At 42.4% G+C, this 24,902-nt stretch overlaps 2 long non-coding RNA genes across 2 annotated transcripts in view; one reads left to right on the top strand and one right to left on the bottom strand.

The window, feature by feature from the left end:
• The window catches only part of LOC123334639, a 29,455-nt gene extending 24,455 nt beyond the window's left edge, over positions 1-5,000 (bottom strand). The window contains exon 1 of the long non-coding RNA XR_006552623.1: positions 4,753-5,000. This is a non-coding gene — a long non-coding RNA (uncharacterized LOC123334639). The remainder of the gene's footprint in view (positions 1-4,752) is intronic.
• A 63-nt stretch (positions 5,001-5,063) lies between these two features.
• LOC123334638 overlaps positions 5,064-24,902 on the top strand; it is a 33,929-nt gene continuing 14,090 nt past the window's right edge. The window contains exon 1 of the long non-coding RNA XR_006552622.1: positions 5,064-5,294. This is a non-coding gene — a long non-coding RNA (uncharacterized LOC123334638). The remainder of the gene's footprint in view (positions 5,295-24,902) is intronic.

The following is a 24,902-nucleotide window of genomic DNA, read 5'->3' as shown; positions in this document are numbered from 1 at the left end:
TGAGGGAGAGACGCATGCTCAGTCCTTCAGGACCTGGTTACCTGCTTAGCATAGGCTCCTGAAGGCCCCACACATCTTAATACTGAGAATGCTCCTAGTGTGGTGGTGGTTGTTCAGTCATTCAGTCATGTCTGACTCTTCTTTGTGACCCTGTAGACTTCAGCCTGGAGAAGGCAATGGCACCCCACTCCAGTACTCTTGCCGGGAAAATCCCATGGATGGAGGAACCTGGTAGGCTGCAGTCCATGGGGTCGCTAAGAGTCGGACACGACTGAGCGACTTCACTTTCACTTTTCACTTTCATGCATTGGAGAAGGAAATGGCAGCCCACTCCAGTGTTCTTGCCTGGAGAATCCCAGGGATGCAGGAGCCTGGTGGGCTGCCGTCTATGGGGTCGCACAGAGTCGGACACGATTGAAGCGACTTAGCAGCAGCAGACTTCAGCCCGCCAGGTTCCTCTGTCCATAGGATGCTCCAGGCAAGAATACTGGAGTGAGTTGCCATTTCCTTCTTCAGGGGATCTTCTTGACTCAGGGATTGAACCCATGTTTCCTGTGTCTCCTGCATTGCAGGGGAATTCTTTACCACTGAGCCACTGGGGAAGTCCAAGTAATACTCATAGAGTTTAATCATCCAACTTTACTCCTTCCAACTGAAAGTCCCTTGGGACAACCCAGGATGTTAGACAACATGTTCATCCTTGGAGGCTCATAACTAAACCCTGGAATATGTGCAGGAAATGCCACAGATCCTGAGATGTAGAACTGTCTTAGCAAACACATATCACTCATAGTATGAGACTCATAATGTTCCCTACCTCCAAAGTTAACTGGGGCTGCTTACCTCGGCTGCTTCCCCGTCTTCTGAGAAAGCAACGGCAGGTGCTAGTAAGCTACTTGTGCATAGGACAGTGAGTGCAAGGTGTTCCATGCTTCAGCACAAATTCTGAGGCTTCAAACCAAGCCAACCAATGTCTACATAGGGGAGGGAACCTCAGCAGCAGAGGTGTGACTTTCTGCTCCATGGGATGCAGCCATACCAGGCACGTTCAGTGAACCAAGGGAGCTGGTCCTAGGACTGGTTTGTAAGAGGGTTTGTGTCTGAAGAACCAGAGGAGAGAGCAGGCTTTCAGGTGAAGGAGATCGCAGAGAATGATGTACTCTGGGTTACAGGTTCTGGTTCCTCACCTCAGCCCCATGGACTCATGTCTGAGCCCTGTGGAGACAGAAACTGAAGGAAGAGTTTTCCTGAGGAACTCTGTGAGGCAGGAAATATGAACCTCACTGCTTAGGGCCTGGAGACCAGGTACAACAGCCAGATAGCAAGAACTGTGGTCCCCATGCTGGCGTTGGACGCAGCAGCATTCTCACCAGGGCTCAGGGGGACGCTGCCCTGTCCAGCATGGTAAGGACATGCACTTCAGAAGGCATCATGGGACCTTTATCCCAGACAAGAGCATCCATGGGATGGTGGTACCATTTAATGCCGTCAGGGGTGGCTGAAACCAAGAGAGAAGCTGTAGCAAAAATCACTTGAGGACATTGGGTGGGAGTTTCCTTTAGAAACCCAAGGTCTCCTGTGAATCAACAGGTAAGATTCCAAGCCTGTGCTAGCTTCTGTGTTTGGAGGTAGTCAGAAGAACAAGATGCTTTGAATAGTTTCTTAAAATGTGACCCACAAAGGCTTTCATTGTCCAGAAAATGGAATTTCATATCTCTAAAAATGAGTTCTGAGAATCCCAGACCCACTCGTGGAGCAATGGCTTGGACCCTCTCAATTCTTTCTTAGCTTTCTTGTCAGCTCCTGCCTACTCGTATCATCCTGGCCTTTCTTCTTGTTCCTGGCTATCCACACTGCATTTTCTCTGATGATGGATGCATTGGGCTTCTCCTGACCTGACCTTCTCTTTCCTGAACACTGCTTACTGTGGGTTACCCCACCCCTCCCCAACGTAGGGCCTTCTCAGGAGGAAACTCATTCGTCCGCCCAGCTTTGCCATGCCTCTCACAAGTGTAGTCAAATACATAGAGAAAAACTCTTTGCACACTATGGGTTTAGTGAAAGCAGACAGCAAGTAATCGAGACCCTCCACATAACAAAAAAATAGACATCTGTAGTTTACAGGATACATGCTTCTAGGTTAAAGGACAATATATTACAAACATAAATGACACTTTCAGGGAAGCATACTGTATATATTATAATTCCTAACATTGTAAAACAAGAATGTCAGAAGTCCCCTAAAGAAAGAAGAGAACATCTGTGGGTTTATGACATGAAGCAGATGGACCAGCATCTGAGAGGTGCTTAACCATTTCTCTTCCTGATGTTGTCATCAATTCAGTTACAACTGGAATAGTCTGAGAAGGGTATTTCCAAATCCCAAACTGACACAGTTTGTAGGCGGCACTGTAGAAATGATGGGGTGCCCCAGAATTCACCCCAGTGATTAAGCATCCACTATGTTCCTGGCATACATTGATACATCATGTCATCAAATGTAACTCTGTATCCTACCAAGAGAAAAACAGCTGTGAAAACCACACTTTTTCTTTTCTTTCCTGATTTCTCCCTGATGTCACTAGTCCCATTACTGTCTAGCACAAGACTGCCTTAAAAGTTTTGCATAGCATTTCAAGGTCTTCAAATGGAAAAAATCAAATAAAGGGAACAAATAACCTCACCCTTTTATTAAAAGAGACTTTGGCTCTATAATGCAAGCTGCGGTTGTCTCAAAGCACAACAGTCAACCGTACGCCCCCTGAGTGAGAGCCCCGGGGGGGCCTTGGAACCTGCATTTTAATATACTCTATAGGTACTTTTGGGGCTTCCCAGGTGGTGCTAGGGGTAAAGAACCCACCTGCCAATGCATAAGAGATGCAGATTCAATCCCTGGCTGGGGAAGATGCCCTGGAGGAGGGCTTGGCAACCCAGTCCTGTATTCTGGTCTAGAGAATCCCACAGACAGAGGAGCCTGGTGAGCTACAGTCCAGAGGGTAGCAGAGTCTGACATGACTGAAGCGACTTAGCATGCAGGTATCTTTTGCACACTGAAATTGGAGAACTAACCCAGAATATTCTAGTTTGCTCTAAAACTATGAGAAAATGCTCCACATACACTATGTCATGTTCTCCAGGTACTCTCAGAAGCCAAAATGAATAAAATCAGGATGTTTGTTGTTTTGTTTGTGACGTTTTGCTTAAAAGGAATGAAAGATATGCAAATAGTTCAAGAGGAAAGCATGCATGATAAAGATTTAAGGAAATGAATTATACATATCTCCCAAAGGGGAATTAAGACAGTACAACCTATGCATTTTTACAACCTGGGTTAAGCCTGTTCTATGGCATCATACAATTAGAATTTGTGAGAGAAGGATTACTTTGCTGGGAAATCAAAGCAAAACAGCTTCCCAAATATCATATGTCTTTTCTCACAGACATAAAGCACAAAAAAACTATTTAGGCAAATTCACCCGGTGGACCCTGTTTATTACAACATACTTTTAGTAAAGCCTCTTTGGACTAGATCAGCTCATAGCAGCTTGAAGTGGAATGCCCCAACACTGGAACAGCTGCTCTTTAAGTAAAATATCTTGTTACAGCTTCATTAACCAACCAACTTTTCAGAATGTGTTATCAGTGCTATCACACAAACATACACAGCGCTGTAAAACTATCCAAAATCTACTAAAATCCAATGAACAAGAATGGATAGTTCTCCAAAGACAGTTCACATTCAGTCAGAAAGCCCTTCCCAACATCCTTTGTTCAGGTTTGCAGAGTAAATTAGCTAATTTATTTTACCGTGGGCTACAGCTAGCTTCAGATGCCTCTTGAAGCTCTTGTGATGGCCTGTCCTATCCCTGGATCTGCCAGGCCTCAGAGCGGCATCTGATTTCTCCCTCACCAAATGGTCTCACCAGCCCAATACCAAATCGAGAAAATTTAGGTTGCTTTCCTGGGAGCTTCCTGGAAATACATGTGACTAGCCAGGAAACCCAGCCTTGTTCTAAACTTCTCTAAGAAAAAGACTGAATACAGAGCCAAGCTAGATTTAGTGCCTTCTTTTCTACATTTTGAAGTAATTGTAACCAAACACAGAAATCCTTAACAAGGGTTCCCTGGTCGGACTTCCCTGATTCCATAAAATGAGGTAGTCTGTAAGGATTTCCTGTGTAAATGTGTATGTGCATTTCCCTAAAGAGTTTGTCTACAGCATCCTCCGGTTTCTCAAAAGGGTCTGTGACGTTTAAAGGTATGCCAGTCACATCTAAAGGCTGAATGTAATAGAGGTGGGTTGGAAGCTACCTCTAGTGTTTACTATGACTTACTTTACTATTTGAGCAGCCCCTTCTTTGTGTCATGAGGACTACCCACGTACTGAGAAAAAAGTAAGCAGCTTGCCTTCTGCATCTGTTCGGAATTGGCTTTGCCTGCTGGTAACACAGACCCTGTCACAGTGGCTTAAACAAACTAGAGATTTTCTTGTAAAAGAAATCCGGGAAAGGAAATCCAGAGTCTTTATGCAGCCAACAAGATGCCATTAGAGACACCCGCTCCTTCCATCTTTCCATTTTGACATCCTCAGTCCCTAGCTTTGCATTTTACGACAACAAGAGAGCTGCCATCTGTCTATTTTTCAAGGACCTTTCCTGTATGTTTCCCCAAATAAAATTTACTTTACATACTACTGGCCAGAACTTAGCAACAAGGGAGACTGCGACATAAAAGCCTAGATAGGCAACTTACCTCCCACAGCCCCCGTCCTCAAATTAGGTTTTTGTTAGGAAAGAAGAAATGGAAAACATATTCGGTAGGCAACTAGCAGTCCTTTCTATCTTTTATGAAAACAAGTATTAATGACGTTATCTTCTGCCTATGGGTCCTTGAGCAGACGTTCTTTGTAACAGCTACTCCTTCAACAAATCAGAAGCAAGTCTATGAAGCACACTGCTCTGCAAGTGAGTGGATCGCGCGAACGCACGCGCACGTGCACGCATGCGCCCTCCCGGCCAGCACACGTGAAAGTCCTTAAAGGAGCCGCTGACCGACTCTGGCCTGGCGGCCGTGTTCACCTGTCCCATGCTTCCTCGCCTCACGCGGCATCTACCTGGTGGCGCACATACCTGGGAGAGAACAAGGGGGACCCTCCTCTTCCCACTGCTCTATTTCTCTCTCCGTCTTTGAGAAGAATGAGCAAAGAACCTGTCTCTCCATCCAGAACTCCTTTGCTTTTCTCCCCATGCCGTGGCTGCGCGCTGCCCTTCCGGGGATCTACCTGAGCCTTTCTGGTGAGTCGGGTTCTCTTTATTCGAGTCCAGTTCACTGTTTGTAGAGTGGAGGTCGGAATCCCGAGCTCTGGATCCTTGTCCATATTCTACCTCCCTTCCTGTGATTTACACGATGAGCCCGACGGGCAGCTTTCCTCTCTGACGTGAAAAAAACACCCAGAACCGCATTTGTCTTTCTTTCCTGAAAAGGATTCTGACTTATTACCCAGCATGAATTCTCAGAGGGACCTCAGCAGGTCCACCGGAGCCGTGTGCCTGTGTCCTCCCGTGGTCAGATGGAATAGGAGTGTTCTAAGGCAGTCGTCCCCAGCCTCTTCGGCACCAGAGACCAATTTCATGGAAGACAGTTTTTCCCCGGACAGGGGGGTGGCCTGGGGGAGTGGATTGTTCGGTTCCCCGCTCACCACCTGCAGTGCCGGCCGGTTCCTAACAGGCCATGGACCAGTACCAGTCCCTGGCCCCTGCGGGGGCGGGGTTGGGACCCCTGTTCTAAGGCCAGGTCTTTCTGTGTCGTTGCCCCAGTAACTTCTGCTCACTAAACCTGCGTGGTCACAGAAGTCAAATGGCAGTGACTGTAACTTCCTCAGACTTGGACAGACAAGCTCTTTCACCTGAAAGGTAGTGCTTTCGCCAGTGATTTTGCCCTCCTAACTCCTTCAGCACCGAGAGAACATCCCTATTTGAGTGCTAGCCGCCTGCGGTGCTAATATTTGCACTGCAGAGTTGCACTTCCGGTCCCTGGAAGTGAGCGGGGCTCAGGGTCCTGCGGGGGGAACCGGGGAGTGGCCAGACCCCGCTCCGCTGAGCAAAGGACCGACAGCGTTCTGAGCTCTGTGGATGGTCTGGCGCATCCTTTCAGCCAAGAAAAGCTGATGGCTGCAGGATGAGCCCGGAACTCCAGGAGAGGTGCTGGTGGGGAAGGAAATGGGCTCCCCCCCGCCCTCCACAGGAGCTGATGCGGTCATCCTTAGGACTAGCTAGGGGACGGCTCTCGTCCAGAATGGTTTCTCTGTTTGGTTTTCCTGCCTTGAGAACTGTATGTGTTATAGGGTCACAAATGCTGTGTGGAAGGGGGCTCTTTAAAAACAATTAAACTGAGAAGCCCTGGCTGCTGCTGGCTGAGCAGTCTCCCTCCTCTGCCTGCCAGAGACTACAAGCCCTGCCTGACTTCCTGTGAAGCTAGTCAGGGCAGAACATCTTTTCTCCGGATCCTCTTCTCAGCAGCAGCCACTGCAGTAAATCTTCAGAGAGGCCTCATTAGGCAAGTTCCTTTTCGAACTCCCTCCACCCACAGACCTCTCGAAATCACCACCGCCATTCTGGCATGTTATTATTTTTTCCTCCTCAGCTTGCCGTTTTCCTCGCTCCTGGCACTCAGGCCTCCCGCCACCGCTCTCACTTTCCTTAACGGACTCTTCTCTAGCTGGAATCTCTCCAAAGGGTGTGTTCGTGCAATCAGAAACTTCCCTTTTTGTTTTATCGCATCACTGAACAGGCCAGATAAGGCCCAGCTGAGGGAGAGAGGGAGGGAAGCAGGGGTCTCGACAGGGTTGGGCTGGTAGGGGAGTGGGGGGCAGGTGAAGGGGGCAGATGAAACCTTCCCACCAGTTCTTAGAAATGTATAGGAACAGCAAACACAGGCACATGGATATACGGTATAGCTGGTCCCCATTGGAGCCCAGCTGCCTTTCAGGAAGCCGCGCAGCCGCATTCAAACCTATAGCAAATGACCATCCACGACTTGAAAAGAGCATCATATAGAGCAAACCAGACCCAAGACACCGTGAGCCCCGGAGACCAGGGCATTAAATAGTTAATTTTTAGCAAACCCAAATTGCATTTCCATCATGTGCAAGCAGTCAGCTGCTATTGTAGGTCACCAAGATACAACGCATTATTTCTACAGTTTGTGGAAAACATTAGGCAGCTGTAATAAAGTCGATGGTATTTCCTTCCTTACTGAAACATGACTTCAGTAAATCCCTGTTTAAATTTTTTCCCCTTTCTAAACATTTCTCTCCATCTGCACGATAAGTCAATAAAAGAAATTAAAAGTTAAAATGCCTAATGAAATTTTATCAGGCATGAAATGGCATTTAAACCAGAGTTGCCACTCGGGCTTCGATGCATGAAAACTGACCCGAACTTCAGGGGTTATAAAAAGCAGGGGGAGGGTAACGGCAAGATTTCAGTGGCCTTTATGTATCGCAGCCACTGGGGGGGAAAAAGATCATTCCAAAGAGGCATTCCATGAAACCGAGAGTCTCTGAGCAGTTAAGATTTTTACAGGAGGTACATCATTTCTGTAAACCTCTGCATTCTTTTAGGCCACCATTCTTTTTTCTTTATTCACTTCTTTGCACTGACATGCTTGTTTTGAACTCAGCCTTCATCTGTGTACATCTGCCATGATCTCAGGCAAAATGACAGGAAGAAAGCCTGAGAACATTTTTAAGAAGAAGGAACAGATAGAGTAAGGGACTTAATTCTTAATCTTCCTTAGAGAAGAGCTTTAGGATGTTCCATGGAGACTCAGAAAGAGTTTGAAATATATGGAAGGAAAAAACTTATTCTTCTCTATATGAAATGGTTTATTTTCATGATTACTGACTGCCTCATCCTTAGGTCAGAATTGTGCTAAGTCACTTCAGGTGTGTCCGACTCTTTGAGACCCCATGGACTGTAGCCCGCCAGGCTCCTCTGTTCATGGGATTGTCCAGATAAGAATACTGGAGTGAGTTGCCATGCCCTCCTCCAGGGGATTTTCCTGACCCAGGGATCAAACCTGTGTCTCTTAGGTCTTCTGCATTGGCAGGTGGATTCTTGACCACTAGCGCCACCTGGGAAGCCCTTAGGTCAGAATAGGCATCTAATTTTCATAGAAGCCTGAAAAGAAAAGAAGCCAGTCAATGGGTATGTGGATACTCCCCAGCTTTACCCATTTAAAACAGTAAACTTCTTTTAAAGTGAATCCTAGAGTCCTCCCGCATATAGGACATCCACTGAAGTCAAGAGACATTATGTCTAAGAATGGACAGCAGAGACAGACCCTCTAATGAGAAAGCATATTTAGAACTTCCAAGTAACTGCCTAGAGTTTGTAACCAGAGGGCTGTACTTCAAAGTCATTGGCCTTACTGATTGCCTGGGTAAGAAGGAAGTTGTCCAGCCTACAGATCCAGGAGAGGGACTCCATCCATTTCTAATGGCTCCGGAATTGGGCACGGGATGGTGCTTTTCCCACAGTGTGTTCCATTCAACTGCACACTGAAAAGTCAGCTGTAGGGGTGCTGAGCGCAAGCGATGCAGGAGTGAGTCCTTGCCTCCGTCTAGAAACTGGCATCAGGTAGGCAGGAGAGTGTGTGTGTAAGCTGTGGGCACCTCAGTTATGAACAGATCTTACCAGTGCCCGTACAACTGGACAAATATATTAAAATTCAGGCAAGGTGATGCCATTTTCAAATATTTACTAAGCTCCCAGTGCCCCCCAGGCTTTTGAAAAGTTATCCAAGAAAGATGGATTGGCAAGTTCAGGAACGAGCACATTCACTTTTATTTTTTTTAAAGCGTGACTTTCTGTCATAATAAAACAATGTATCCTGAATTTTCAAGCTTTTGCCTTCCCAGTCTAACCTTAGAAATCCTGTAGTAATAGAGATCCATGACACTAAAATGGAGGCTTCCCAGGTGACTCAGTGGTAAAAGAAGCCACCTGCCAACGCAGGAGACACAGGTTTGATCCCTGGGTTGGGAAGACCCCCCAGAGGAGGAAATGGCAACACACTCCAATATTTTTGCCGGAAGAATCCCATGGACAGAGGAGCCTGGTGGGCTACAGTCCAGTGGGTTGCAAAAGAGTTGGATATAACTGAGCACGGAGCAAGTGAATGTAAAACCAACCCAATAAACGTTGAAATGAAGACTATTACAATTACTATTAGAAGTAACTGGTCCTTCATGGATCTAGACCCCAAACATCATTAAAAACAGACTTTAAAGTTAAAACCATTTTTAAAGCAACTATCGAATAGAATATCTTCATAGTAGAGACAACCCAATCTTATTAGTCCTAATTTTTTTATATCAAATAAAATCTGTGAGATGTTGAGTTCAATATCCTTTTCTCCACTCTCAGATCAGCTGGTTAACTGATTGACTCCCAAGAGGAAAATGCAGTTAATGCTTCTAAACCATTAAATTCTGCTTTATTTACTTGATTCTCAAAAGCATTAGCAGTTAAAGAATGTACTTCCCTTCAGCCCCAAAGCAGTGTGAATATCTTGGGGATATTAATATCAATATTCCAGATAGCATTTTTCTATTAATAACTAGAAAATGGCTCTTTTTTGAGGAAAATTAAACTGGGGGTGCCCCTAGTCCCTAGAAAGGGGTTTTGAGTGAGTGAGCACAGGAGATAACACCCTTCTAAACAAAACTGGTTGCCTGGGAGTTTAGTCCCAAAAGCTGGAGTGGCCAGTAGTCCTAGTGACGCTATCAGAATAACTATCTCTTCTAAAAGGATTGGGGGTCATTCCAGTGGACGTGACCCATTTCCCACAGTGCAGCATGAATTATAAAATTGTCAGAGTTGCTATGGCTATCCTGTATCAATAAACACAAAGTCTATGTGTTTTTCCACCCCCAGGAATTCAACAAACATTTATTGAGAGCTTAATTTATACCAGCCCCAGGTATATAGAGAAACTCTTCTGGAACTTAAAATATATATGATACGTGTATACATGCATCAATATTTACTTCTTACATACTTAGCACATAGACGCCACACCAGACCCCCTCCTCTCTCTCTCTGTCACACACCCACACACACACTCACACACACATAAACAGGAGAAGCCTGTGGGCCCATTTGCTTGCTTTTCTCACAATTCCAGGAAGCTAAATTATCATTTCTAATGTAGTGGTTCAGTAATGTCATTGCAAAACAAAAGGCATACCAGCAAGAGTGGAGGGAAGCTATTAAACGAACAAAGGAAATGCAATAATTTAGAACCATTTCATACTGGGGCAAACAACACTAGATCCTCAATAGTCTCTGAGATGCCAGGTTAAATCGGTTCAGCATGTTCCATTATCAATACAAGGAATGTACAGCTCATTTTAGAAAAATATTTTAGTTTTAAGGTGATACTTTGTTACACTTCTTCAATGATATTGCTAAACACACGAGCTGCTATTATGCAAAGACGCTTGTCTCTCTCTTCACTAGTTTGGGAAGAAAAAATTACAAGTAGGAAACTAATTATAGAATGGTGAGTGTGATATAATGCACACTTCTTCCTCTGTGAAAATAACAATATTTCTGTCCCCAAACTCCCTTTGGTGACAGAAGAGAGGGTCTCTGCATTTCAAGGACAAGAACAGGACTTTGTCTTCAGCATAAATCCCCTTGATTTGTGACATAACAGTTCACATGACTAATGTTGTTGATTTCCCATTTCCACAGACTGAATTGGGGAAAGATATACTTTCCCTGAAATTCCCAAGACTTAAAAGCCAGCTGTTTGCTATTTTGAGTGCAACCTGCACAACCTGTTTTCAAAGCCTCCAAGAAGCAGGGAACCATGGGAGAGCAAGATAACTTGACAGCAAAGTAGAGCTGTTCAGTATCACTGCCCCGCCTTGCCCCTCGTGGTGCTGGAGACCTGGCCTTCCTGCCCCCCATGACAGATAACACATTTCATGGACACGAAGTGATCCATTCAAGGGGTTCATGTGCAATACAACATGAAAGCTAGGCTTTATAATGAACTCTTAAAATACTTAAGACTTACAGCCGCTGATGTAAACTGTTACAGGAAATAAAGAGATGCTTCCAAAATATGTACAAGCGGTCAGTGTGCTTACGTGAGAAAAAGAAACATCTTCTCCGAGTATTTCCACATTTGAGCATCTATAAATCATGTAGTGAAAGCTGGAGGTCTCCTACCACCTGATTTCAAGATTTAGTAGAGAGCTACAGTAATTAAAGCAGTGTGGTGTTTGCATGAGGATAAACATAAAAGAGAGTCAGAAATAGATTCACACGTTTATAGCTGATGAATGTTTGACAAAGATGCCAAGGTTATTCAGTGGGGCAAAATAGTCTTTTCAATAAATGGCACTGGAAAAAATGGACATAAAGATGAACTTTGATCTTTGCCTTCATATGCAAAAATTTATTCAAAATAGCTTACAGAATTAAGCATAAATGCTAGAACTATAAAACTTTCAGAAAAACTAAAGAACAAGAGAAAATCTTTGTTACCTTGAGTTAAGCAGAGATTTGTTAGGACACAGAAATCATGAACCATGAAAGAAAAAATTGGTAAATTGGACTTCATTAAGTTAAAAATGCCTGCTCTTTGAAACATAATGTTAAGAAAATTAAAAGCAAGACATAGACCGGGAAAAAAATGGTTTAATGTCACATGTCTGATAAGGATCTTGTATCCACGGTATATAAAGGAAATCTCAAAACTCATAGGAAAGCAAACCACCCAATTTTTTTTTAAAACAGGCAAACAATTTAAAATAGTTCACTAAAGATATAAATGGCAAATAAGCACATGAAAAGATGCTCAATATCATTAATCATTGTGGAAATATGAATTGGAACCGTGATGTGATACGATTACACACTCATCAGAGTGGCTAAAATTTTAAAATATTATTGCAGTTGTTGATCAGGATATGGAGGCCCTTGAAACTCTTGTACGTTGCCAAGGGAATGTAAAATGGCACAACCACACTTAAGTGAGTTTAGCAGTTAAACATCAAATATAAATTGACCATACAGTGTAGCAATTCTATTTCTGGGAAGAGAAAGACTGACTTCTACACAAAAACCTATATACAAATGTTTATGTTTATGACATCTTTATTCATAGGCACCAAAAGCTGGAAACAACCTAAATGGTCAACAGCTGGTGAATGGATAAACAAATTGTGGTACATGCATAGGATAGAATACGACTCAGTAACAAAAAGTAGCAAACTACCAATACATACAACAGGTGTAGTGAATCTCAAGAAGGTTGTGCTGACTGAAGGAAACCAGTTTCAAAAGGCTTTCTACTACTATTTGATTTCATGGCTCATAAACTTAACCTCTTTAATGCAGCTAAGATTGTAGCCAACACAGAGGGACATTACAGAATACAGAGTTTTCATGTGCATTTTCTATTTGATTAAATTCGTAGTTATTCCCCCTTTAACTACTTATTAAGTAGAGGTTAAAGAGCTTTTCTTGAAAGTCAGGCAGAAGCTTTTTACCATCAGATGTTCAGTGTTTGAAAGATAGTTCTTGGTAACGCTTGGCTGGTTTAAAACAGCTTCACCACACTTTGAAAGTGCCCTGAATTCTACCTTATTTCTGAGTCTACTCATACTGAAAAAAAAAGAGACTGGGGAGAATATGACTGGTAAGGATCTGGAGGAAAGGAACTTAGAAACTGAACAGAAAGATGGTAGCTGGTCCCCAGGTGGAACCTCACAATTAAGAACTGAGAGGTCTTACTTGGGGTCCTGGTACCTAGCCCCCTACCAAACCTTCAGTAAACCATCCATTTCTGTTTAACGTATTGTGCAATTTAACCCATTTCTACACGACACCTAAGAACTTGGTCTTCCTTCAGAATAGGAGTAGAGGGAAATAAGGGTTGCCACAAAGAAGTAGCCAGGTACCGATTGCAAGGCTAATATAATTGGATTCTCTAAATTATTCTGAGAATTAAATAAGTTGTTAAAGTATCTTCTACAGGACTCAATATATATTCACCAAATTTTTATTTTCCTTCACTTTCTTTATGGAAGGAGAATATTTTTAGAACTGAAAAGAACTTGGAAGTTATGTTTTTCAGTGTTTTAATTTCACAAATAACAAAACTAAGTTCAGTGAAATTAAGGGTATTGCTCAAGCTCACACAGAGTTAGAAGTCCAACTTTCATTTCTCATAGATCTTTTTCCTGAAGCATCTGCCTTCAACTGTGATGTACCTTGGCACAGAGCCTGAGGAAGTTTTAAGAGAGAGGAGAGTTTTGATCTGTATATTGAGGGATCCATAGACTCTTTGTTTCTGGTTCTGTGTTCATTTTAGCTATTTTCATTTTTTTTTTTTAATTCCAAGAATGAAAGTTACTGAGAAGCCTTTCTGTTCAGAGACTATGATTGCCAGATTTAGCAAATAAAATACAGGGCACACAAATAGATTTGAATTTCAGATGAACAACATAATTCTTTAGTCTAATGACACCTTTGGAACATACTTATATTGGCACTTTATCTGTGCACCTTACCGTGGACCTAACCGTAGGTAGTTCCCAACTATGAAAATTTCTTTTTACCCTAAAACAAGTAAACAATGGAAGATTGTTTGCATAAATCTTGACTGACCATTTTCTTCCCCATAACCATGTTTTCCTCACCTGAGATCAGGACAGCTGTTGTGAACAGCCTCTGTGACCAAGGCTAAGGCTGATGAAGACGGTGATAGGATAGGAGGAAGTCAATGATGTCCCCAAGCAGCCCGAAGCAAAGACATGCTTTGCCAAACAGGAAGTGTACAATTCTAAGCAGAGGGACTGAAATTCAGATCCTTCTCTCTCACTAACTCGTGACTATATGGCTTTGAATAAGTTGCTTATGCTCTCCTGTACCCATCTACCTTTGGATTCTGCTTTTTTTTTCCTATAAAATAAGGATACATTTTGTTTTAGTTAAGATCAAATATGATAACAGGAAGAAAGCACTGACCACTGTGCTTGGAATATAATAGCTACTCTTATAGTCTGTCATTTTTTAAACCATAAAGTTTTGCATGCTTTTCTGTGTATATCACAATGAAGATTGTTTGACTGTTTAAGCAAAATTGCCTGATGCTAGGAAAGATTGAGGGCAGGAGGAAAAGGGAGTGACAAGAGGGCGAGATGGTTGGAGGGCATCATTGATTCAATGAACATGAGTTTGAGCAAACTGGGAGATGATAAAGGACGTGGAAGCCTAGAGTGCTGCATTCCATGGGGTGGCAAAGAGTCGGACATGACTGAGCGACTGAATGACAAGGAGAAGACTGGTGAGGGTCTTAAGGAAGTGCTGGGATGTAGAGTTTGAATGCTAAATTTTATTCTGTAGTTTGTAGGGGAACCATGGTTACCCAGACAGTGTGTGGGGCCTTACAGTCAGACAGCCTTTCTCTAAGTTCCCCTAAAAACTACCTGGGAAATTTGGTAGCATATCATTTCCTACTGGGTCAGGCATGCATTAACCAACATAGAATGAACTGACCTGCCTTCTCTAGGCATCTTCTTCAGTTCCTTAGGTCCAGCCTTGACAGAGAAGAAAATGAGAAGTCGTAACTCTTCCCATCGATCTACTTTGTGGGGCATGAAAAATGGGCACGGTCCGGTCAGAAGTAATTCCTGCTTTGGCATTTGTTTCTTAGTGTCGATGTTGTTCAGTCACTGTGTTGTGTCCGCAAGCCCATGGACCACAGCACGCCAGGCTTCCCTGTCCTTCACTATCTCCTGGAGTCTGCTCAAACTCATGTCCATTGAGTCAGTGATGCCATCCAACCATCTCATCCTCTGTTGCCCGTTCTCCTCCTGCCCTCAATTGGAGCGGCCTTCTCCAAATTAACCAGCCCCTTTTGTGATCCATACAATAGGGATAAGATCACCTAAAATGGTAGGGTCTGAGAATTAAGAGTGTGGCAGAGTGTCTGGTTATAGGACGTGCTCGATATCTGGGTTTTTATTTTCTGCTTGGGTTAGAACACTATACTTAAACTTTCTGAATCATACATAGGTCCCTGGAGTGCTCTTTCTCACACTTATCACAAAAATCTTGTGACTCAGTTTCAGAAGACTGTCCAAAATTGAGGACCAGTTGCTCAAACCAACTTTGTTTAGAAAATTGTTTTACCAAAATATCTTAGACAGTTGACACCTGAGCGAGTCAGACTCTTGCTCAGCCTTCCACTTCACGCCGTGTAGGCTGCAGTTCTAAGGTTCACCGGTTCTCCCACTGAGGCCTTGCGAACCTGCAGATGTGTGTTATCTGTGCCTTCTGTTTGGTCAGCTTCAAGTGCTTCTAATCTTTTTATAACCAGTTCTGTTAGCTGTTATCTGGATTCCTTTTAGTGCCGGTGTCTATTGTACACTTTTAACAGGTCTCCACCCTCTTCCCTGGCAATTAGAAGGGCAATATAATTATTTTACAATGTGTCTTCTATCGAATAAGCTCCTTAATTGGACCTTTTCATCCTTTGCCATTTGTGTGTGTCTGTGTGAAAAATATCACTGAAAGGTTTTTCTGAAAGTGCGATTCTTGCACAGTTTCCTGAATTAAATGCCAAAGGAGCACCACAGAATCTTTTAGGCAATGACAGCCCCTCTTCCTTCTCTCTCCATGCTTGGAGACATAGCTGTTGTTTGTTACAACCTAGAAAGGTTATTTGGACTTACTATTTTTGTTTTGCAACTCTGTTGTGTGTTATTTTCTTATATAATCTTACCACTCTTCCTATTCTGGTGTCCTTCTCTGTGTGTGACACCATAGCCAGTGAAATCTCTAATTCCGTAGTTAATCATAGAATAACATGGGATAGTGGGGAGAAAATGAACTTTGAGTCAAGGGAGGTTAGTTTTCTTCCAGGCTCTGCACTAACTAGCTATGTGTCTTTGCCAGGTTGTCAGTTAATTGCTTTGGGTTTCAGATTCTTTATCTAGAAAAGAATCTTTGTATTCTAGAGAATACACACTTTTCCCTTAAGATTTGAGCTTTGTACACCTTCACCTCTGAAGCGACATCTATGGGTTTTCCTATTCATTCCCAACCACCCAGCAAAGAACTGTTTTTATTTTATTACAGTTCTGACTTTTGTTGTTTAGTTGCTAGGTTGTGTTCAACTTCTTGAAACCCATGTGTGTAGCTCGCCATGCTCCTCTGTCCATGAGATTTCCCAGGCAAGAATACTAGAGTGGGTTGCCATTTCCTTCTCCAGGAGATCTTCTGACCAGGGATCAAAGCTGTCTCTTGCATTGTAGGTGGATTCTTTACTGCTGAGCCACCAGGGAAGCCCATTTACTTCTAAGTTTTTACTGAAAGACTGTGCTATTTTAATAGCTCCAAGTGGCTCAACTAAAACCCAACATAAAGCACTTCAATGATTTATTTATATCATTTCCCCTTATATATCCACCAACCTAACTATAGTTAGAACTACTAATAGTAGTTCTATTAATATTCTGTAATATTAAAATATTAAGTCATATCAGTTTTCCCTAAACCATAACATGAATTTATAATTTAAAAGTGAAATTGTACATATCCTAGTCAAGTTGTGAAATTCCCTCCTCTTTTTCTTAAAAAAAAAAAAGTGGGGGTTGCTGGAGAAGGGTTAACTATAAGCAATGTTTGTTACCCTCATGAATTAGAAGAGCAGTAACCAGATATATTATGTTCCTGGAAAGGCAAAAAATAAATTCCAGATGAGAATTTGAAGACCCTCTCCATCTTTCCTGAGACTTGTCGGGTTCTTTTCTTCTCAGAGCTCGGGTCTCTCCCTGGTTGCCATTTTGGTTAGAGCTGATTAACATATAACGAAGAGCTCAGGCTTCCAGGAAACTCCCCTAGGGTGTGGGCAGGAGCCTTGAGATAGGAGTTCCCTACAGCTTGGGCCCAAATCCTTGCATTATCAGAACCCTTCAGCCAGTGTGAGGACATGCAGAAAGCAGCCCACAAATTTACTGACCACAAACTACGCCCAGCTCTGGGCTAACAGCCTCTCCACCCCTGACCCCCAGAGTCACATCGGTGAAAACAAACCGGGGGACATCTTAGCTTTGAAGGTGAAGCTGTGCTAAAATGGAAAAGAAGCCAAGTGTGTCCTTGCTGGTGTTTTCCTTTGAGTGTAATTGTAGCTCATAGGCTAAACCCTTAGACTTAGGGAAGGTGCCACAGAAGGTGCTTGTTGCTCTCCTCTTAGCCTTTCTTTCTTGGCTAGGTTCAGGCTTCCCCATCTCACTGGGCCACCTGTTGTGCTTGAGTGATCATCCTGTCTTCAGCCTCACCCTACCTGCAGGGTCAAAGTGATTTTCCTAAAACTCGAATTCAATTGGAATTTTCCCTGTAGAAAGTCCTTACTGGATCCTGATCATCCTCAGGACACAAAGGTCTTTACCGTTCCCTACTCAATATCCTCCATAATCCTGACCTTCCTACTTATCTTGCCTCACTCTTCACTCTCCTCCCCCTTGCATACTCATCTCTAGCAGTGCTGAACTTTTCACGTCTCTGAACACAAGAGTACAGCTTCACACCTCTAGAGTGCCCTTCTCTCAGACCCTTACCCTCTTGTCCACTTGATTAATTTACATTCAACCCGTCTGATAGATGGATGGATAGAACTCTTAATGCAGTCTTCAAAACCCAATTCATAAAAAGTTAACAGGAAAAATTGTATTTTGACATCGTTTGTAGGTGCAAACATTTTTATTACTAATAACATTCAAGTTTTTCTTTTTTTTATCAGCCACTTATATTTCTTATTTGAATAATTTAATTCTTCTATCTTTTTCTATTTTTACAGTGCTTTTTAGAAGCAGTGCATAAGATATTTTGCTATAAGGAAGACCCATTTGCTTGTCATATTTAGGGGCAAAACTTGTCTTCCGATATATTGATTATCTTTTAGTATCCTATTTCAGTAGACAGTTTATATCATTGTGAAAATTTTATCTGAAGTTAAATTCTACCAAAGTTCTATTATTGATGTTGGCTGCTTTGAAGTCTTGATAGTAGCCATAATTAAGAATTATTTCTAATTTTAAATTTCTAAATGTAAAAATACACTAAATTTAAAAAATACACTGTACTTAACAAAACAATAACAAGCTTGTTAGTCACAGCCCCCAAAATAGAGCAGGTGTTCAATAAGCCATTTCTGAGTGGAATTGTACACAGAAAGCTTCAATATAAGTGGTAAAGTTAGAACCTTTCTATTTTCCTTTAAATTCCATATTCCTTCTGACTTCCATGGTTTCAGAGGTGTCAGATACAGGATGCTAAAAAGTCATCTAAGAAAGTACCATTTCCCCTCCATTACTTAGTCTCTCTCAGAAGATACTAGTTCCACAGACCTGAGAAAACCACCAAACCCTAAATCTCCTTCATTCCAGAAGAAAAGGGAAGAACTATTGCAAACCTTACCTGGGATGGTCAGTCAAATGATGTAGTCACTTCACTTGTTCTTTTGATTGACCCTGGGTCCAGAAGTTGTAAAGCCATTACCTGCTAGCATCTGTGCCCAGATGTGCTGTGATGGTTCCAACCCCTGGAGCATTCATGTCGTTAGTCTTGGGCTGACTTGGCCCATTTCCATCTGAAACATTAGCAGGACCTTGGTCCTACTTTAGGTCATGACTGGTGTCCAGACCAGGGTAGAAGGAAGATTCAGTACTGGTCTCTGGCATTAGTTTTCCTCACCTGATAGAATCCTTGAGTTCCTGAATTGTATTTTCCCAATACCTTTTATATAATGTGAGAAATTATATAACTTTAAGATTTAAAATATTCACAAATCATTCTTAACAATAGAGAGAAACTTTTAGATTCCATTTTAAAGATAACATAAGGTCATACTATTTATGCAGTGGCCAAATATGTATTAAATGCTTCTCTGAGCTAGACACTGAGAATAGAGTTGATATGGAAATACTTAGAGCATAGATACTTGTAACAAGTAATAGTAAGTATTAAAGATTAAATTAAAACTGTGATTGAGAGAGTTGCATTGAAATATATACACTAACCTGTGTAAAATAGATAGCTAATGGGAGATTATTGTATAGCACAGGGAGCTCAGTTTGGTGCTCTGTGATGACCTAGAAGGTGGTATGGGAGTGGGGCAGGAGGGAAGTTCAAGAGGGGTGGATATATGTATACTTATGGTTGATTCACGTTGCTGTATGGCAGAAACCAACACAACATTGTAAAGCGATTATCCTCCAATTTAACTTTTTAAAAGAATTAAAACACTGAAAACTTTTAAAGGAGAATGCGCCACAGCCTTTGACTTTGTGGATCTACAGCAAAGCCTTTTGACTGTGTGGATCACAACAAACTGAGGAAAATTCTTAAAGAGATGGGAATTGCCAGACCACCTAACCTGCCTCCTGAGAAATCTGTATGCAGGTCAAGAAGCAACAGCTAGAAGTGGATTGATTCCAAATCAGGAAAGGAATACATCAAGGCTGTATATTGTCACCCTGCTTAGTTAACTTATATGCAGAGTACATCATGAGAAACACTGGGCTGGATGAAGCACAAGCTGGAATCAAGATTGCTGGGAGAAATATCAATAACCTCAGATATGCAGATGACACCACCCTTATGGCAGAAAGTGAAGAACTAAAGAGCTTCTTGATGAAAGTGAAAGAGGAGAGTGAAAAAGTTGGCTTAAAACTCAGCATTCAGAAAACTAAGATCATGGCATTTGGTCCCATCACTTCATGGGAAATAGATGGGGAAACAATGGAAACAGTGACAGACTTTATTTTTCTGGGCTCCAAAATTACTGCAGATAGTGACTGCAGCCATGAAATTAAAAGACGGTTGCTTCTCGGAAGAAAAGCTATGACAAACCTAGACAGCATATTAAAAAGCAGAGACGTTACTTCACCAACAAAGGTCCAGTCAAAGCTATGGTTTTTTCAGTACTCATGTATGGATGTGAGAGTTGGACTGTGAAGAAGGCTGAGCACCGAAGAACTGATGCTTTTGAACTGTGGTGTTGGAGAAGACTCTTGAGAGTCCTTTGGACTGCAAGGAGATCCAATCAGTCCAACTGGTTCCTTTCCTTTAGTTCCTTTCCAACTAAAGGAAATCAGTCCTGAATATTCATTGGAAAGACTGATGCTGAAGCTGAAGCTCCAATACTTTGGTCACCTGATACAAAGAACTAACTCATTTGAATAGACCCTGATGCTTTTCAAAGATTGAAGGCGGGAGGAGAGGGGGACAACAGAGGATGAGATGGTTGGATGGCATCACCGACTCGATGGACATGAGTTTGAGTAAGCTCTGGGAGTTGGTGATGGACAGGGAAGCCTGGTGTGCTATAGTCCATGGGGGTCACAAAGAGTCAGACACGACTGAGTGACTAAAATGGATAAATGAATGAAACTTTTAAAGTGTGATCACTCACCTCAGTTAATGGCTGCTGTTATTTTGGTTGTTGCAAATCTAAAACCTTATACTCTTGACTCCTTCCTCTCTTTCTTTCAGATGTCCAATTCATCACCAAATCCTGTCACATCTAAATTTCAAAGATATCCATGATTCTGTGACCTCTCTCCAGGTCCACCGTTATCAGCCTGGTCCAAGGTACATAATCCCTTTTAACTATTGAATACTCAATCTGATCTTCCTGCTCTGCCCTTGTCTCCTACAATCTGTTCTTAACCCAATAATCAAGGTGATGTCACTTCTTTACACCAACCCCTCCAATGGCTTTCCATATTACTCAAGGTAATAGTCAGTCTTTGCCACAGCCTGCCGTGACCTCCCCTCAACTGTCTCTCTAGCCTTTTTCACTCCCATTCTCTGCCTTTTGAAGAACCAGTAAGACCTCGGCTCTTCACTCTGCTACTATACACTATGCACTACTTACTAGAGTATAAAGTTTGTCTTTTGACTAAGAGTAGCCATGTAACATGGAATTGCATATCACAACAGGGAGCACGTATCAACTGAAACTAACACTCCTGGCACAGGTGTGTAAATGAAGTTGCAGCTTGTGTTGTCCAGTAGTGTTTCATGTACATCCTGTCCAGTCAAACCTTATGGTGACCTTTGGAGCTTGATAGGAAGAACTCATCAAAATATATGACAGATTTTAATTTTATTTTTTAACAATATCATCTCCTTAAATATATATATATATATATTCAAAACCAAAAACAAAAGTGAAGATGGTTGTGATGATATAATGACCTTAAAAATTAATTAAAAAGAAGCTCACCATTGAAAACATTTACTTTAGCAACTAATTGTGTAGTCTATAATAATTTCATCTATAAGACAGCTTTATATGTTCTTTTTTGGCAAGAGAAGGGAAGGAAAGAAACTATTTTTAAAAAAAGGCATGTTTCTTTTATCCCTTGATTTCCAAGAAAATTAAAGGCAAATCCATTTCCCAGATGACATACGCGACTCATCCCAAATTCCTAGTAATATCCTTTCCTCAATTTCTATTGAGTAGCCCAGGTTCTGTTTTAATGTTAACTGTAAGGCAGCGGCACCCCACTCCAGTACTCCTGCCTGGGAAATCCCATGGACGGAGGAGCCTCGCTGAGGGTCAGACACGACTGAGCGACTTCACTTTCACTTCACTTTCATGCATTGGAGAAGGAAATGGCAAGCCACTCCAGTGTTCTTGCCTGGAGAATCCCAGGGACGGGGGAGCCTGGTGGGCTGCCGTCTATGGGGTCGCACAGAGTCGGACACGACTGAAGCGACTTAGCAGCAGCAGCAGTACTGTTTTATACCATAGTACACCTTGTAAACTACGGTAGATCTTTTCGGGGTTTGTTTTTGTTTGTTTCTTTGTTTTTTAAAGTCTTCACTGAATTTGTTACAATATTGCTTCTATTGTTTATGTTCTAGTTTTTGGCTGCTAGGCCTACCATCTTAGCTCCCCCGGCAGGAATCAAACCCATACCCCTTGCATTGGAAGGCGAAGTCTTAACTACTGGACTGCCAGGAAAGTTCCTACCATAGGTTTTTCTGAAAGTGGGCAGGAAAATGCACCTCCCTGATATTTTAAAACTTCACTGTGCATCATATTTTTAAAACTCCTTTACCAAAACTATAATTCTGAATTTCAGAATCAGTCCAAGATTTCCTCCCTTCTATTCATGTTCTTGGAATCTAACTCTTGCCTTCAGGTTTGAGACTTCCCTAGTGGCTGAGATAGTAAAGAATATGCCCTTGGAGAAGGGCATGGCAACCCTTTCCAGGATTCTTGCCTGGAGAATTCCATAGACAGAGAAGCCTGGCAAGCTGTAGTCCTCTGCTGTGTGTGCTTAGTCGCTCAGTCATGTCCGACTCTTTGATACCCCATGGACTGTAGCCTGCCAGGCTCCTCTGTCCATGGGGATTCTCCAAGCAAGAATACTGGAGTGCATTGCCATGTACTCCTCCAAGGGATCTTCCCAACCCAGAGATTGAACCGGAGTCTCTCACATTGTAGTCATATTCTTTACCATCTGAGCCACCAGGGAAGCTCAAGAATACTGGAGTGGGTATCCTATCCGTTCCCCAGGGGATCTTCCCAACACAGGAATCAAACTGGGATCTCCTGAATTGCAGGCTTGTTCTTTACCAAATGAGCTACCAGGGAAGCCCAGCTCGTCTTTGGAGTGGCAAGGAGTCGAAGACGACTGAGCACATAACACTTTAGGTTATCGGATTGCTAGGGTCTTTTTCTATTAATACTTACTTTACTTTTCATTTATTTTTTGAGATATAATTTACATATAACTTTGGGCAAGTTTATTGTGATCCACACAGTCAAAGGCTTTGGCATAATCAATAAAGCAGAAATAGGTGTTTTTCTGGAACTCTCTTGCTTTTTCAATGATCCAGCGGATGTTGGCAATTTGATCTCTGGTTCCTCTGCCTTTTCTAAAACCAGCTTGAATATCTGGAAGTTCATGGTTCATGTATTGCTGAAGCCTTGCTTGGAGAATCTTAAGCATTACTTTACTAGCGTGTGAGATGACTGCAACTGTGTGGTAGTTTGAGCATTCTTTGGCATTGCCTTTCTTTTGGATTGGAATGAAACGGACTTTTTCCAGTCCTGTGGCCACTGCTGAGTTTTCCAAATTTGCTGGCATATTGAGTGCAGCACTTTCCCAGCATCATCTTTCAGGATTTGAAATAGCTCAACTGGAATTCCATCACCTCCACTAGCTTTGTTCGTAGTGATGCTTTCTAAGGCCCACTTGACTTCACATTCCAGGATGTTTCTGGCTCTAGGTGAGTGATCACACCATCGTGATTATCTGGGTCATGAAGATCTTTTTCGTACAGTTGTTCTGTGTATTCTTGCCACCTCTTCTTAATATCTTCTGCTTCTGTTAGGTCCCTAGCATTTCTGTCCTTTATTGAGCCCATCTTTGCATGAAATGTTCCCTTGGTATCTCTAATTTTCTTGAAGAGATCTCTAGTCTTTCCCATTCTATTGTTTTCCTCTATTTCTTTGCTTTGATCACTGTGGAAAATTCTGAAAGAGATGGGAATACCAGACCACCTGACCTGCCTCTTGAGAAACCTATATGCAGGTCAGGAAGCAACAGTTAGAACTGGACATGGAACAACAGACTGGTTCCAAATAGGAAAAGGAGTACGTCAAGGCTGTATATTGTCACCCTGTTTTTTTAACTTCTATGCAGAGTACATCATGAGAAACACTGGGCTGGAAGAAGCACAAGCTGGAATCAAGATTGCCAGGAGAAATATCAGTAACCTCAGATATGCAGATGACACCACCCTTATGGTAGAAAGTGAAGAGGAACTAAAAAGCCTTTTGATGAAAGTGAAAGAGGAGAGTGAAGAAGTTGGCTTAAAGCTCAACATTCAGAAAACGAAGATCATGGCATCTGGTCCCATCACTTCATGGGACATAGATGGGGAAACAGTGGAAACAGTGTCAGACTTTATTTTGGGGGGCTCCAAAATCACTGCAGATAGTGATTGCAGCCATGAAATTAAAAGATGCTTACTCCTTGGAAGGAAAGTCATGACCAACCTAGATAGCATATTCAAAAGCAGAGACATTACTTTGCCAACAAAGGTCCGACTAGTCAAGGCTATGGTTTTTCCAGTAGTCATGTATGGATGTGAGAGTTGGACTGTGAAGAAAGCTGAGCACTGAAGAATTGATGCTTTTGAACTGTGGTGTTGGAAAAGACTCTTGAAAGTCCCTTGGACTGCAAAGAGATCCAACCAGTCCATTCTAAAGTAGATCAGTCCTGGGTGTTCATTGGAAGCATTGATGCTGAAGCTGAAACTCCAATACTTTGGCCACCTTGTGCGAAGACTTGACTCATTGGCAAAGACTCTGATGCTGGGAGGGATTAAGGGCAGGAGGAGAAGGGGATGACAGAGGATGAGATGGCTGGAAGGCATCACCAACTCGATGGACATGAGTTTGGATAAACTCCTGGAGTTGGTGATGGACAGGGAGGCCTGGCGTGCTGTGATTCATGGGGTCGCAAAGAGTCGGACACCACTGAGTGACTGAACTGAACTGAACTGAACTTGGGCAAGTTAAAATGTACATACAACCTGTTGATTTGATACATCTGTGTCTCTTTTGCTGTCTCACATATAGGGTCACGTTACCATCTTTCTAAATTCGATATATATGCTTTAATATAGTGTATTAGTGTTTCTCTTTATGATTTACTTCACTTTGTATAATAGGTTCCAGTTTCATCCACCTCATTAGAACTGATTCAAATGCATTCTTTTTAATAGCTGAGTAATATTCCATTGTGTATGTGTACCACAGCTTTCTCATCCATTCATCTGCCAATGGACATT

This window comes from Bubalus bubalis, chromosome 8 (assembly GCF_019923935.1).
Source record: "Bubalus bubalis isolate 160015118507 breed Murrah chromosome 8, NDDB_SH_1, whole genome shotgun sequence".
NCBI classification, from domain to species: Eukaryota; Metazoa; Chordata; class Mammalia; order Artiodactyla; family Bovidae; genus Bubalus; species Bubalus bubalis.
This window is presented reverse-complemented; position numbering and strand designations above follow the sequence as displayed.